This window comes from Hemicordylus capensis, chromosome 6 (assembly GCF_027244095.1).
Source record: "Hemicordylus capensis ecotype Gifberg chromosome 6, rHemCap1.1.pri, whole genome shotgun sequence".
NCBI classification, from domain to species: Eukaryota; Metazoa; Chordata; class Lepidosauria; order Squamata; family Cordylidae; genus Hemicordylus; species Hemicordylus capensis.
Window position 1 is genome coordinate 119,839,985 of NC_069662.1, and position 15,840 is coordinate 119,855,824.

At 39.9% G+C, this 15,840-nt stretch overlaps 1 long non-coding RNA gene across 1 annotated transcript in view; it reads left to right on the forward strand.

The window, feature by feature from the left end:
* Positions 1 to 1,087: 1,087 nt before the first annotated feature.
* The window catches only part of LOC128330598 (uncharacterized), a 74,999-nt gene continuing 60,246 nt past the window's right edge, over positions 1,088 to 15,840 (forward strand). Inside the window, exon 1 of the long non-coding RNA XR_008310173.1 lies at positions 1,088 to 1,216. This is a non-coding gene — a long non-coding RNA (uncharacterized LOC128330598). The remainder of the gene's footprint in view (positions 1,217 to 15,840) is intronic.

The window sequence follows — 15,840 nt, forward strand, 5'->3', positions numbered from 1 at the left end:
ACTTGTTATTAAAACTCATGGACATTGTAAAGTGTCCATGGAAGCATGTTGACAAGCCTGCCTTGCCTGGTGGTAGGCTCCTATGCTAGAAGTTTTCAAACGGAGGCTAAGTAGTGATTTGTTAAGGATGCTGTGGCAGTTTCTTGATTTGAGCAGAGGGATAGACAAGAGCAGGGTTTCTTAACCTCTGGCCCCCAGATGTTTTTGGACTACAACTCCCATTATCCTCAGCCACAAAGGCCATGTCCAGGGATGACGGGAGTTGTCCAACAATATCTGGGGGCCCAAAGTTAAGAAAATCTGGACTAGAGTAGACTTTCAAGGTGTCTTCCAAATCTAAAATGCTGCATAGGCATGCTATTCAACCAAGTGTTCTTGTTTTCCAGATACAAGATCATCCATACAATCAAAAACTTCTACCTGGGTTTGGGAGCTGTGTGTGATCCCAATTTTTGGTTGTGTGGACGCAAAGTAAGAGGAAAAGCTACCCAAGTTTTCCTCCTACCTTGCTTCCACACAACCAAAAATTGGGAGTGCACACAGCTCCCAAATCTGGGCAGGACACAGTTTTTGATTGTGTGAATGACCTTGTACTGTTTGCCTGTAGAGACACACACTATACTTAGAGAGAGAGTATCTCTGTGATTGGGAACATTGCACATGTTGTCATGGCTGCTGTACCACAGGACCCAGTTTTAATACTGAGTGAATAGAGCTACAGCCTTTCCTACCTTGACAAGCAGCTCCCCCTTCCAGTCATGAGGTGTGAGGTTGGAGTGGGGTGGTAGTTAAATGTGGCAAATGCCAATCAGGAGCAGTAAGGCTCAGCAGTTCACGACAGTTGCAAACAAAATAGAGGACTTTGGCAGCAACCAGTCTCCCTTCTCTTCTGAACAAGCAGGTTTCCTTCATGAGGCACAAGGCTGGAGTGTGATAAGACACAGACAACAGACTGAGGCCTAGCAGTTCATCTATGAACAAAATGGAGAGACTTGGTAGCTTCAGTCTCCTCCTTCTTCTAAGTACCTCCCCCTTCCTTTTAGCAACCAAACCCCCCCAGCAGTTCAGTTACAGTCCTATTTTAGCCTAGCAATGCCTAGGCTGCATGCCGGTCCAGGAAGTGAAAAATCAAAGAACAGTAGAATATCTAGGCACCACTGGCAGTGTGTGTGCTACCATCAAGCAAATCAAAGAGAGCTACAGCCATCAGTGTAAGGTAATACAAAGCAAGCTTGTTTCAGGTTCTCACATTCACCCTTACAGCTAGCCTTATCTATGAAGGAAAGTCCAACTTGCACATTTATGCTAAACATATTAATGTTTCTTACTTTGTGGTCAGACAAATCTAATGATTGCTTATATGAGGCAGATGCTTCAGTTCCCAGAGAGCATACATACTACTTCTGGTACAAGGTACAATAACATTCAAAACATTTTCTTCACCGCTATATATGGTCTTCTAAATAAGATTTGTCCTGTGAGCAAATTCTGTTCAATACTATGTTGCCTTGGCACCAATTTTCAAAGAGAGCATGATACTGGCCTACCTGATAAGGTTCTCGTAAGGACTGGACAGAATGAAAGAAAACAGCTAGAAAGAGCATTTGCATTTATTTTATTTTAAATATTTATATCCTGCCTATCCAGCACACTGCTACTTGGGGCAGGTTACAATAAAACAATAAATAATAAAACTAGCATAAAAACTAAGCAACAGCAAGATAAAATGGCAGACACAACTAAAGTGATTAGAACTGGAATTTAAACAGATTTTATAATGCTTTTTTTAAAAGGAGGGTTTTTAGATTATTTTAAAAACTAATCAAGGAGGAGAGGGAGCAAGTATATTGGGGAAGGCATTCCAAAGAGCAACGGTCACTACTAAAAAGGCCTGGTCCCTGGTCCCTGCCAACCAAATCTGCATTAGTGGTGGGGTCAAGAGCAGGGCCTGTGATGAAGATCTGAGGACTGGTAGATGCATACGAAGCTCAAAACCAGCATTTTGAATCTGGCACAGAAGCAAATTGGCAGTCAGTAAAGCTGCTACAAGCTATATGTAATACTTATGTAGAAACTAGCATCCACAAGCATCCTTTAGTGGCATTCTGAACCAGTTGAAGCTTTCAAACCATCTTCAAAGGCAGCACCACATAGTAGTAATTCAGTCTGGATGTAACCAATGCATGGGCAACAAAGATGAGATCCACTTTCTCCAGGCAGAGTTGCACATGGCATGCTGGTCAAAATTGGTAAAAGACACTCCTGGACACCACTGCCACCTGGGTCTCCAGGGACATCACTGGGCTTAGGAGGATCCTCAAGCTTCAAATTGTCTTTCATTGGAAGTGTATTGCCACCTGAAATCCAACTTGCCTTGCTACTTGGATTACTGATTTTACTACCCAGAGCACATCTATCTTATCTGGGTTAAATTTGTTTCTTTGCCCAAAGTCAACCCAGAATGGCCTCCAGACACACTAGTTCAAGACAACATCTGTCTCCCTGATACCAGCAGATTTAAATAATAGGTAGAGCTGGGTGTACACAGCATAGTGATGATACCTCAGCCCATGCCTCCAGATGACCTTTCCCAGCAGCTTCCTGTATATCCTGAATAACACAGGAGACAGAACAGAACACTCTGGTACCTCATGGACCAATGGCCATGAGATAAAGCAGGCATCCCTCCTCATTACCTTCTGGTTATGAACTGGAAGATAGAACTGGAGCCACCCTTAAATTAGTTTTCCCCAAATCCCAACCCAGAAAGATCACGCAGGAAGATAATGTGGTCAGTGAAAAGCTGGTATTGAAAGCTACTGAGAAGTCCAGGAGAATCAATCAACAGGGTCACATTCCCTCTGTCTATGTCCCAGTGTTGGTCATCTATCAGGGTGACGGGCAGTTTTTGTCCCACACGAAAGGATCTAAATAACATGTCTCCTCCAGAACCTCATGCAGTTGAGACACTATGAAGGATCAAGTGTGCAAGTGGTATGAATGGCAAGTGGTGCCTATATAGTGACAGAGGTAAGGGGGATTATTTGAAACGAGACTTGATAACTACCTACTTCGCATGGACCCTCAACGCTGGCAGCTGAGCTTCTTACACTTCAAGCCAAACTAGAGATGGAGATCCATGCAGGTTCTATGAACTCTCTTTCTCTTTCTCCCTTAAAAGGGGATGCGGGGGGCAAAAATTGCATTTGGGCCATGGTGTTGGAGGGAGTGTTTAGCCCTCCCTCCCCACCATGCCCTTTTCCCAGTCTCAGACTTACTCTAGAAGCTGCTATTTGTTTGTTCCTTAGAAACTGGGCTTGCCTTTTACTTTCAAAGGAAGACTATCTTGGCCCTAGAATTCTAATTATGAAGCATGATCCAAAACATATTTACTCAGAAGTAAATTCCAGTAAATTCAAAGGGGGTTACTCACAAGCAAATTTATGGAACCCAAACTGACCTTTAAAAACATAAAATCAGGTTTCCCAAGGACCAGTTTTCTGATTACTAGGAATAAACCACCAATGTGGTCTTTCCTTTGTGTACACGAGGCCTGTTTAGAAAATTTGGATTTGGATTTGAAATTCTGTTCAAAAAATTTGGATTTGGATTAAACCTGATCCGAATTTGACAATATTGGATTTGGATTCTATGGGCTCTGACAATATTGGATCAGATCTGGAATTTGAATATGAATTCCGACTTAAATTCAGATTTTCCCCCATATCAGTCAATGGGGAAATATTTTTTAAAATAAATACATTTTTATAATAAATTTTATAAAATATTTTATAAAAATATATTTTTAAATAATTTTTTTAAATCTAAAATAAATAAATAAATTTAAATAAATATATTTAAATAAATATATAATAAATATATTTGAAATAAATAAGAAATAAATATATTTAAAAATATATTAATAAATATATTTAAAATATATTTTTAAATAAATATATATATATTTAAATAAATATATAAGAAATAAATATATTTAAATAAATAAATATATTAAAAATAAAAATAAATATATTTATTAATAATAAATATATTTAATAAAATAAAAATAAAATAAATATATTTAAATAAATATATATATTTAAGAAATAAATATATTTATTAAATAAATAAATATATTTAAAAATCGCCCAAAATCACAGATAGATCCTATAGCCTTGAAACCTGCCACATGTGGGAAAGGAGGTCAGGGCCACCTGTACTATATTTTAAGAGAATAATTTTTGGTGAAATTTCTATAAAAATTGGCTAAAAATGGTGTATTCTGGTTTGTTTCAAACCAGAACTTTACAAAAAGGACCATCATTCCAGAAGCATGTGGAGGAATCTGTTCTTTGCCTTCATGAAAAGGGGTAACAGTATGCCCCTTGTGTCCCCCATTTTATATTTCTGGAATGGATGGGCATACAATTATAAAGTCTGAGACACATAAAGTCCACATTGGCAGGATTCTGTAATTCCCCTCACACACACACATACACACAAATGCTATAGGACAATCCCCTGATCTTTGCTGAATTTTTAAATTCTTCTTTTAAAATGGCTAAAAATGGTGAAATCTGGCTTGTTTCAAAACTTTACAAAATATTCTGGATCTGAAGCCCCTCCTTGGGCCATCATTCCATACCCATGTGGAGGGAAAATGACATTCCTTTATTATATTATTTTTCTTCTTCATTGCAGAGACATTCAGGCTTTTTAAAAGGGATTAAAAGGACTTCATACATTTTAATTCTTTAATAGCTAGAAGGGGAAATTAGAAATCCTTTCGAACCACAAAAAAGAAACAGTCACTTTCACTTTTACTGTGTTCTTATGCATTGGGGAAGATAAAATTTAATATAAAATCAAAGGAATCTCCTTGTTCCTCCAGTTAGGGGTAGAATGAATGATGATCCTAGGGAGGGCTTCAGATCCAGAACTTTTTGTAAGGTTCTGGTTTGAAACAAGCCAGTTTTAGCTCTTTCCGCTATGTTTAGGTTTGTTCCAAAATAATATCCAAAAATCAGATGAATTGCCCATAGCCTTGGGTGGGGGGGACCACAACAACATAGAGCCCTGTCAATGTGGGCTCCATCTGTGCCAGATTTCAAAAATATATGCCCCTGCACTCAGGAGATATAAAGGTGTGTGTGTAAAAGAGGCATGCTTTTACCCCTTTCCTTGAAGATTCCTCAAAATGCTGGTGGAATGATGGTCCAAGGAGTGTCTTCAGTTTCAGAAGGTTTTGTAAAGTTCTGGCTTGAAACAAGTCAGATTTAACAATTTTTAGCCATTTTTCAAAACAAACAAACAAACAAAAAATTAACCAAAAATCAGGGGATTGGCCAATTCTCTTTGAATTCACTATAAGGGTCCCGACCTCCTTCCCCATATGTGTCACAAGTTTCAAAGCTGCAGAACCAACCAGAGATTTTTTTGTGATTTTTGAAATTTCCCCATTCACCTATATAGGGAAATATCCTATTCCATTTTGCTAATTCCAAAGCATTTATGGAATTAATTTCGATATTTAAGGACAGCTTTTACCACTTTTGTACAATTGTGGCTAAAGTCTGAATTTTTTAAACCAAATTTGCACAGCCCTAGTATGCATTCTCATTGTGACTGCAAAAGCATAGGACATCACTGACATCTAGTGTCTGAAAGCAGGAGCCTTGCTGGCTGCTGATATTCCCAGGAGAAAAATGCCACTGTGATATTCTGTGATCTGGTGACTTCAGCTTATTAGATACTGTAAATGGGCTCTATGTTCCTGGAGGAGTGATCTCATGGGCTTATCTGTTCAGCCTTTCTTTGTATGTTTCTCAACAGGTTAAGCTTTCTCTTTTATTATGAAAGTGCACTTTGATGTAGTCTAGAAACTAAGGGGGATCAAAGCGCATTCTGATGTGTCATTCACATTAGGAAGACGGCACAGTATCTCAGCGGAGGCTTGGGACATTATGGATAGTTTGCCCAGAGCCAAGCTATGCCTACTTGAATAATAGTGTGACATATAAATTAGATTGTCTGCTCTGTTAGCAACCTATTGCTGAGCTGATCAAGATAGGAGCCTGGTGCTGTAATAGGAAGAGACTGGGTATTAAAGTACAGTAAAAAGGACACTGGCTAATCCTGGACACCCTTCTATAACTCCACTGGACACCCTTCCATAATCCCACTCTCTTATTAGATATGAAGTTGTCACTAATTCCTGCCAAACTCTCAGACCAAAACTGTGAGTTACTATCAGTCAGTCAGGATTTTGGGAGTGAAGTGGTGAATGGGATAGTCAGGGCACTATCAAGGAGGTGGCAGGAAGTTTATTTTATTACATAGTGTCACCCCTATACACAGCATGCCACAGAGTGAAACAGAGAATGCTCTCTATGGATTTATTGGAAATGATAAGGTGAGCAAGATAGCGAGCATAATAAATAAATGTGTGGTGCAGTGGTTAGAGTGCTGGATTAGGACCAGGGAGACATGAGTTCAAATCCCTATTCAGCCATGATACTTGCTGGGTGACTCTGGGCCAGTCACTTCTCTCTCAACCTAACCTACTTCACAGGGATGTTGTGAGGAGAAACTTAAGTATGTAGTACAGCACTCCGGGCTCCTCAGAGGAAGAGTGGGATATAAAAGGTATGTATGTATGTATAAATAAATAAACAGGTAGTAATACATTGATTAAGACTAACTAAAATAACATGCATCCCTGCCTCAAGGTGGCAGAAGCCACTTAGACTAAAGACCCATTCACACATTATATTCAACACTTATACAATGAGTGTACACAGGTACAGTCATTCACATGTAATGCTGAATGCAGGTACAGCAGTATCTGTACCATGCATTTGAAGGGCCTGTGTCCTGGTTCACTTTTAAAATGTACACAGGTAAAGTCATTCACACAAACACCTTTACAGACTCCTGTACACTTGTATAGCATAACGGCTGAATTTGGCTTTTGAGAACTAAGAGAGGGGAGAGAAGAAAAAAGAAGAGTGACAAGAAGAACAGAGGCAAGGGAAATCAAGACTAATATGAGCAGGCGGAATTATATGTGCTTCAGGCGTCACAGAGAACAAGGGTTTTGAAGAGGGAAGAGAGAGAGAGATGGTATCATATAAGTAATCAGGGGCAAAGGTGCAAGTATAAGAGGTAGCAACATGGACATCTGCATGACTTTTTTGGGTGTAGAGGCGGTGGGAATATACACATATGAGGCACGTAATAGAAGTCAAAACACAACAGGTTGAATCAAATGTTAATATTGGCTCAATTGGGGGAGAGGCACTGTCTCCTTGTCCCCCCTCCACATCCCTATGGGCAGCAAAGAAGAAGGGCTGAGCTAAAAACACAATTAGCATTCTCATGTCCTCCCATCATTGGTCTTGCATCCAGTAAGCCAGATTCCATGATGACAGAGCTATTTTGTGAAAGGCTGCAGGAGCCTGAGCAGCCCCAACAAACATAAGGATGGCGTGAGTCATGAATGCTAGCATGAGAATTTTGCAGTGTCCACTTCAAGAAGCATTACAACAACAACAAATATTTATATACCACTTTTCAACAAATGTTTCCAAAGCAGTTTATATAGAGAAATAACAAATAAACAAACAAGATGGATCCCAGTCCCCAAAGGGCTCATAATCTAAAAAGAAATATAAGATAGATAGCAGCAACAATCACTGGAGGTACTGTGCTGAGGGTGGATAGGGCCATTATAATAAAAACAGGGCATTATAATAAAAACATGCATCCAAAGGGGGCAATTCCAACAAAAAGCAGTGATATCATTTGAGGCACCTGGGAAGGCCTAACTCCTAGTGTACCTATTTCAGATGTCCAGTAATTTTAGTCAGAGCCCTAAAATGGAGTTCATATACACCCAAAGAACTCTCAAGTCTAGCATAAAATCGGAGTTCACTGGAAATACTCTAGTTATTTAAGTTCCTTCACAGATTGTGCAAACAGCAGTTGGTCCTTGCCAGGCCAATAAAAGGGAGCTTGCTGTCTCTCCTCTCAGATATGGCTAGCTAGAATGGCCACTGATGGAGGCAGTTCTGGTGGGTAGAAGCCACACACTTTGAATGTGTGCACCTGTGTATATGCACACATGCTTGTACACACACACACACACACACACACACACACACACACACAGCTGTGCCAAAGTGTAAAAAGAAAAGAAAAAGAAAAGCTCAACTGGCATTCTTCTAGCCCTTATTTTTCTCCAAAAGAAGCTAGTTAGAACAAGCTAAGAGAAAAATATATTGGCTGAAGGTGGTGTGGTAGATGCAGCACAGGCGGCACCAGTTGATGTCCTATCTGCATGGCACTGCTTGCCCTCTGTTTAATCAGACAATGGCTCAGTTTTCTCTGTAGTACAAAGACCTGGTCTCCTAGCATCACTTGTACGCTTTCAAAAGAACTGGCTTGGCCTGGCTTTGCTTTAATCTTTTCCCTCAGGATTACAATTGCCCTCTTTTAATAGCTGTCACTGCTTTCCCTGCCCTTTGTCATAGCTCTTGGTGGTGAGTACTGAACTTTCAGTATCTGCTCTGATTTAGCTTCCCCCCCGCCCCCGTTTTATACTTTTGCCATTCTAGTGCTTACAAAATATATATTTAGAGTTCTGAAATGTATATGCTCTCTGAGGAAATGCACTGGCCACTGCATTTAGAAGCAATTACAAGATTGCTGTCCCTGAGACAAAAGGATTTATTGAAAATCAGTTCCTATTACATAAACGTGTGTGCATATTTATATATTCATAAATATGTATATATGTGTGTGCGAATGTCAAAGATGGCTCATTAGACTCCACAGCAATAGCAGGCAACTGAATGTTGCCTATAGTACGAGTGCTCCGAGGATAGAAACCTGAGGGCAGTAAACCTTAATTTTTGGATTACATGTGGAATTTTGCTATGCTTATCCTGCTATTTGGTCTCCCATTCCTGATTCAGAGATACTACTACTACTACTACTACTACTACTACTACTATTTTATTATTTTATTTTACATTTTGATTCCATCTTCAGTGAGCTCGCATGGCCTCCATATCATTTATTCCTCACAACAACCCTTTGCTTTCTAAATGGAAATTATACGCTGCTCTTGCTATTCCAACAGTGTATTACGTAGTTGAAAATGGGACTACAATTGATTTTTTTTTTAACCATTCTTCCTGTCTTCTGTTGCAAGGATTATCCTCCACCCTTTCTGGCTGATAATCCAGACTGCTCGTCTGGATGAATATATGAGGTTCAAGTTCTGTAGGATTACAAAACTACCCTTGATTTCTTTTAACAGAACCCCCCAAATTATTGCATCTATCTGTGTGTGGGGTGTGTGTGTGGTTATAGGGCCTGTCATTAGCAGCACTTGCACTTCTGAATTTGCAACTACACCACTGTTGACAATGTTAATTGCCTGCAGAGAAATGATTAGTCGATAGACTATTAAGAAACTCAGCAGGTTCTGCAAAGGAAGTGGAGGGCCCATCTGGCTGTGAAAAACTTCACACAGGGCCATAGGGCAGGTACTGTGTACTTGTTGGCCCAAAGCAGGAACCAGTCAGGATGCTGAGGAAGCCAGGTGCCTGAACACTGGACTGGATAGCCAAGAAGATTGTTGAGGTAGGAGAGCTATAGAACAGGAACCCCCAAGCAATGTGGCTAAATGAACAGAAGCAGAGCAGACAGCCGGCTGGGAAACAGGAAACAGGGAATGATATATGGAGAAAAGAGCGCTTGAGCAGGCAGAGAATTAAGCAAAGCAGGAAGCCAAGAGAAGGGACGGCTTTCCTTTACATAAGGCCTAGACCTGTGTGTTGTTGGCGGGAAGATGAGTGAGCACAGAAGAACACCAGCTATAGCTGGGAAGATTCAGAAACAGCGGTGTTGGGAGTCACATGTATGTGACTGAAATGATCAGCCAGATTGTTGACTGTAAGTTTAAAATATGCTATAACTGTCCCTATTTTGCCTTCTGGGGAAGAGATGGGCTGCTTTAAAAAAAACGCGTTAGTGTTTTATTTGTGGTGTATACCCTTGCCCTTCAGCTTTCAGCTCTTTCCCCCTGGACCCTAGAAGTTAAATATCTGCTGATACAGGAGTGCCAGATCATCTTGTCTGTACATATGTATATACAAAATGAACCGCCCTGAGCCATTTTGGAAGGGTGGCATAAAAATCAAAATCAAATAAAAAAATACAATTATACACACACACACACACAAAATGTCAGTACAGTGCTTGCTTGCTTGCTTGCACAAATGTATATCCCGCCCTCCAGATACAATACTTCACAAGGCAGCTTCCATCCCACCTGCCCTCATAATTGTTTATCTAAATAGTAAATGTTACTGTATGTGTGTGAGTATCAGCTATTCTATAAATACAATTGGATTAATTGTGAGATTAAACATTCATAGGATAGGAAGAGGTTACGGTCAGCTTACTAGCACACCCCGCGTCAGAAATCAGGGTACAAAATGCAGAGTAAGTGAATGCAGCAGATGGAAGGATCTTCAATAATGTCTCATGGGAAGAGGAGGCTCTGAGGTCATCTTTAGTGTAAGAATAGGTCTTGCAAAAACACTAGTCCCTGTTTTCAGCTGTGAAATGTTACAAGGATATATAACCTTGTATTATTCTAGTGTGGCTTCATAAGTTCATACTTGGTTTTCTCCCTTTGCACAGGAAGGCCACTTATGGTGCCATGTGTATTTTTACCGCATGCTTCTTATGTACAGAACCAACAATAAAACCCTAGTGCTGCATGGAGTTGTTTCTTGTTGGCATCTTAAATTATCCACGTGCAAACACAAAGTTGCCCCTACCTAGTCCATGTGGATGGAACTGGCTCGGAGGCCCTTTATGCGTTTCCCTTTATGGGCCTCCAAACTGGTTCGATGGTGGCGGGGGAGCTGCTTTAAGAGCGGGGGAGAGTGCACTAACCCCTCCCTCCACTCTTCCCCTACTGGCAGTCCTTTGTTCCAAGGTTAATTGGGAGGCAGCATACCTCCCTGCTGCCCCGTTGCCACCATTGACTGGATACTTCCAGTTGTATCAGGCCAATGGGGGCAACAGGTCGGCCAGGAGGTATGCTGCTGCCCCAATTAACTTTGGAACAAAGGAGCGCCGGTTGGGGGATGAGCGGAGGGAGGGGTAAGTGCACGCTCCCCCGCTCTTAAAGCAGCACCTCCGCCACCATCGAATCACACCCACCTGGTTCTGTGCACATCCCTAGTCCATATATTTATTTGTGAATCTACAATTTCAGAAATGATGGATGTGCTCATATTGGCCTATGGCAATCAGGTGCAAGAAATGCAAGAAATATTTTCAAATGACAAAGAGCTACAGTTCATAGAAGCCACCTAATGGCGCAGCGGAGAAGCAGCCTGCCTAGAGAACAAGGAGGCTGTTGGTTCAAATCCCCGCTGGTGGAATATGGGAAACTTCTATATTGGGCAGCAGAGATATAGGAAGGTGCCGAAAGGCATCATCTCATATTCCGCAAGAGCGGGCAATAGTAAACCACTCCTGTATTCTACCAAGAAAACCACATGGCTCTGTAGTTGCCATGAGTCGACACTGACTCAACGGCACAACCTTTCCTTTCCTTTACAGTCCATAGAATATTAATCAGTAACCTCTATCTGCTTTTTTAAAACCACAAAATGCATATATGTACACCGCAAAAACAGAAATGGAAAATAAACAATGTTTTATCATTCAAAACACATTGATATGTAAGAGGGACTGAGAGAGATCCTCCTAAGAAGGAGAGTAAATATAGGAAGCATGTTTGATTTGTTTCCATTTTGTTTTGCAAAGCACAGTTGTTGGAATATTTCGGCTATGTGAACTGTTCCTATCTGAAATAGGAATCCTCCAGCACCATCTAGTGGCATTTTTACTTATTACTAGCAACCTCTGTTCTGTAACACAGCATAGATTTTTCAGTGGTTGCATGGGTTTTAATTACTGCTGATGTCTTTTTAATTACTGCTGATGAACTGCTGATGTCTTTCACATAGGGCTTTTACCTGATCTAATAAATCTTAATTGATCATATGAATTTGTCTATCACAAGTAGTTATATAAAAATAAATATGCATAAGCACAAAATAGTTCTAACCCAAAAAAGTATAGCCTTTGGCAACATCCAGATTAAGTTAGTCACGATGATGTAAGTCTCATTGAAATTAATGGGAGTTAAGTTAGTCATGATTCGTTGATTTCAATTATGCTTGGTCATGATTAACTAATATGGATGTTGTTGCCTAATGTTTTTACTTCTTCAGAATTACAAATGATTCAAAATAGACATATGTTAAAACTCAGAAACAGGAGAAGTATAAGTCAAAGAAAAATATAGTTAATGGTCTTGGGATCGAAAGACAGCATCAAATATGGCAAATCAGTCTGTTTCCTTAATACAGGGGTAGGTGTGGGGATGAAAGAATCTAGTAGGTTTGTCCAGTGAGTATCTTTAGAGTCAACAAAAGAGCAAGGTAGTGGTTGTACTTGACACTTGGCAACTTCATCTATTTTCTGTTGAGAATGCTACTGAAGGCATGGTGTTAGTTACATTCATCTTCCTGGGCTGTCAGTAGTGTTCTTCTCTTAGTTTTCTTAATGGTTCCTCTCCATGTTCTATAAGAGTGTTCATGCTGGCTATTTCCTGGTAAAAATACTTGGTCTGTTTCATCCTTGCAATATTCGCTTTAGCAAGTTGAGTTTGAAGTCCTCAATTTCTTCCTTATACAATTCAGTACCTTTATCTAGTTGGGCCTTGAGAGTTTGTTTTTTCCCCATTACAGCACTTCTCTGGCATAGCCACCTTAAATGGTGCAGCGGGAAAGTGCTTGCTAACAAGCAGAAAGTTGCCAGTTTGAATCCTCACTGGTATATTAGGCAGCAGCGATATAGGAATTTCATACTGCGTGGGAGGAGGCAATGGTAAACCCCTCCTGTATTCTACCAAAGAAAACCATAGGGCTCTGTGGGTGCCAGGAGTCGAAACTGACTCAATGGCACACTTTACCTTTACTTCTCTGGTGGTTCTGTTTCTTCTCTAATGTGGTATGAAGTTGGACAGGGCTACTCTTGGAAGTTCTCTCTTTAAGTTCAATTTCTAACTTTGCTGTTGTTTTCTCATTTTCCTGGAGGTTCTTCTGTTTCATTTGCTGCATTTTCCAGCTCCTGGATTTTCAGCTCCAGAGCCTTCATATCTTTAGTTGCTTTTAGTAGTTTCCCCCACTTCTAGTACAAGGTTAGCATTACCATGGCAAGGGTTCCCTACCTGTGGTACTCGAGATGTTTCTGATTGACAATTCCCATCATCCCCAGCTCCAATAAATTATGACTTGGGGTCAGTGTTCCCACTAATAAGGATTCCCAGATATTGTTGACTACAACTTCCAGAATCCTCAAGCAAAAGCCATTGCAGCTGGGTATTCTGGGAGTTGTAGTCAACAACATCTGGGGATCCCTGTTGGAGGGAACACTGCTGGGGGTGATGGGAGTTGTAGTTCAGCAACATCTGGAGTACCACAGGGTGGGAACCCCTGCCATAAGACATTTGTTATTCCTTAAGTGGATTCAGTTTCTGAAGCAGTTCTTTAGTTCAGGGGTTCTTGGGCCTGACCTCAGAGGTGGTGGGAGAAGCTTGTGTTATTGACTTGTATTATGGACCTGTAACATGGACTGTAATATTGGAAGCACAGTGGCACAGCTGGTTGTAACCAAATGCATCAGCCTTGGTGGTAGTCCCAAGTATACTACAATGTGCTATAAATTATTATTCCACAAGGAATAACTTTCAGTATGGTGACAACATATTTTTAGTTATACATTGTACTATACAATTATACAAACTCACCTGGTTCAGGTGAGATTAGCATTACATGAATAATAAACATGTATACAACTAGAAAAACACTGGAAGCCAACTGGCCACATTTGGGGATTGGGCTGCAGATCAGTGGTAGAGAATCTGCTTTGCATGCAGAAGATCCCAAGATCAATCCCTATAATCAAGTGCAACAAATCCAATGGCCAATAAGACAACATAACACATATAAGGTGAAATATAATATGAAAACTGCAATTCCAATCAGTAAATTATTTATAAATAATAATCATAAATAGTTACATATGAGGCTAAAAAAGCAAATGTCACTCTATACTAATAAGTGACAATATAAAACATAAAATATAGTGATACCCAAATGAAATAACATTCATAATAACATTCAAAACACATGATGCAATACAATTCATAATACATAGACTAATCAATACATAACACGCAACAGAAACCTGATGAATAACTGTTTTGGAGTCTTTATCAAGTGTCCAGTTATACCAAATATTAATCCAATACTAATTCTTATAGAAGAGAATATTATCTTCAATGCATGTAGTAAAACATCACCATGAAGAACTTCAAATACATATAGTGACATCATCATGCAGAATTTCCAAACATTTCTTCTTTTTCTACAGCAATGTATCTCATTTGATAGATCAAAGTAATACTCAAATATTACTGTATGTGCATAGATAGCTTCTAATTCTGAGTCTGAATCTGTGTTTGTTTGTTTTTTAAATGGATCAATAAAGTTGGAATTAATTCTGAAATATCAAAATTAATTTTGGAAATACATTAGAATTTTGGAATTGGGAAAATGGAATGAGATTTCCCCACATAGAGGTGAATAGGAAAATTGGGGAAAAATCACCAAAAAATGACTGGTTGGTTCTAGAGCCTTGAAACTTAGCACACATGTGGGGAAGGAGGTTAGGGCCAGTGTTACATCCAAGGTGTGTGTGCTCACAAGTTGTTTTTTATGTCCACTCAATTACTTTTAGATCTGACTTAAGTTGAATCAGGAAGGCCCTACCTGAATGCATGTGCGCACACACTGCCTTGATCCTGCCACCCAGAACAAAACTCATTACACACACAGATGAAAAAAATTAGAGACACTGGTTAGGACTCTCTGTACTAATTCTGAAGATAATTCATCAACCCCCTGATTTTTGGTGCATTTTTGTTTTAAAAAAAGTTTTGCTTAAAATGGTGAAATCTGGCTTGTTTCAAGCCAGAATTTTACAACCCCTTCTGAAACGTCACTCCATGGACCATCATTCCACCACCATATGGAGGGATCTGCCCTTTGCCTTCATGAAAAGCATGAAGTAACAGCATGTCCCTTTTACCACCCCACCCTTTTTACATCTCCTGAATGGATTGGCATTCAGTTATGAAATCTGGCCCACATGAAGTCCACATTGGCAGGACTTTGTGTTATTTTTTTAAAGCTAGGGGGACTCCTCTGATTTGTGGGGAATTTTTGGAAAAACCTAAAACTACAACAACCATTTATATACATCTTTTCAACAAAAGATTCCAAAGCGGTTTACATAGATAAATAATAAATAAATAAGATGGATCCCTATCCCAAAGGGCTCACAATCTAAAAAGGAACATAAGATAGACACCAGCAACAGTCACTGGAGAAATACTGTGCTGGGGGTGGATAGGGCCAGTTGCCAGCATGGTGTAGTGGTTAGAGTGCAGGACTAGGACCAGGGAGACCTGAGTTCAAATCCCCATTCAGCCATGATACTTGCTGGGTGATTCTGGACCAGTCACTTCTCTCTCAGCCTAACCTACTTCACAGGGGTGTTGTGAGGAGAAACTCAAGTATGTAGTACACTGCTCTGGGCTCCTTGGAGGAAAAGCGGGATATTAAATGTAAAAAGAAAGAAAGAAAGAAATAGAATCTCCATTTTTAAAAGGTGCCTCTTTGC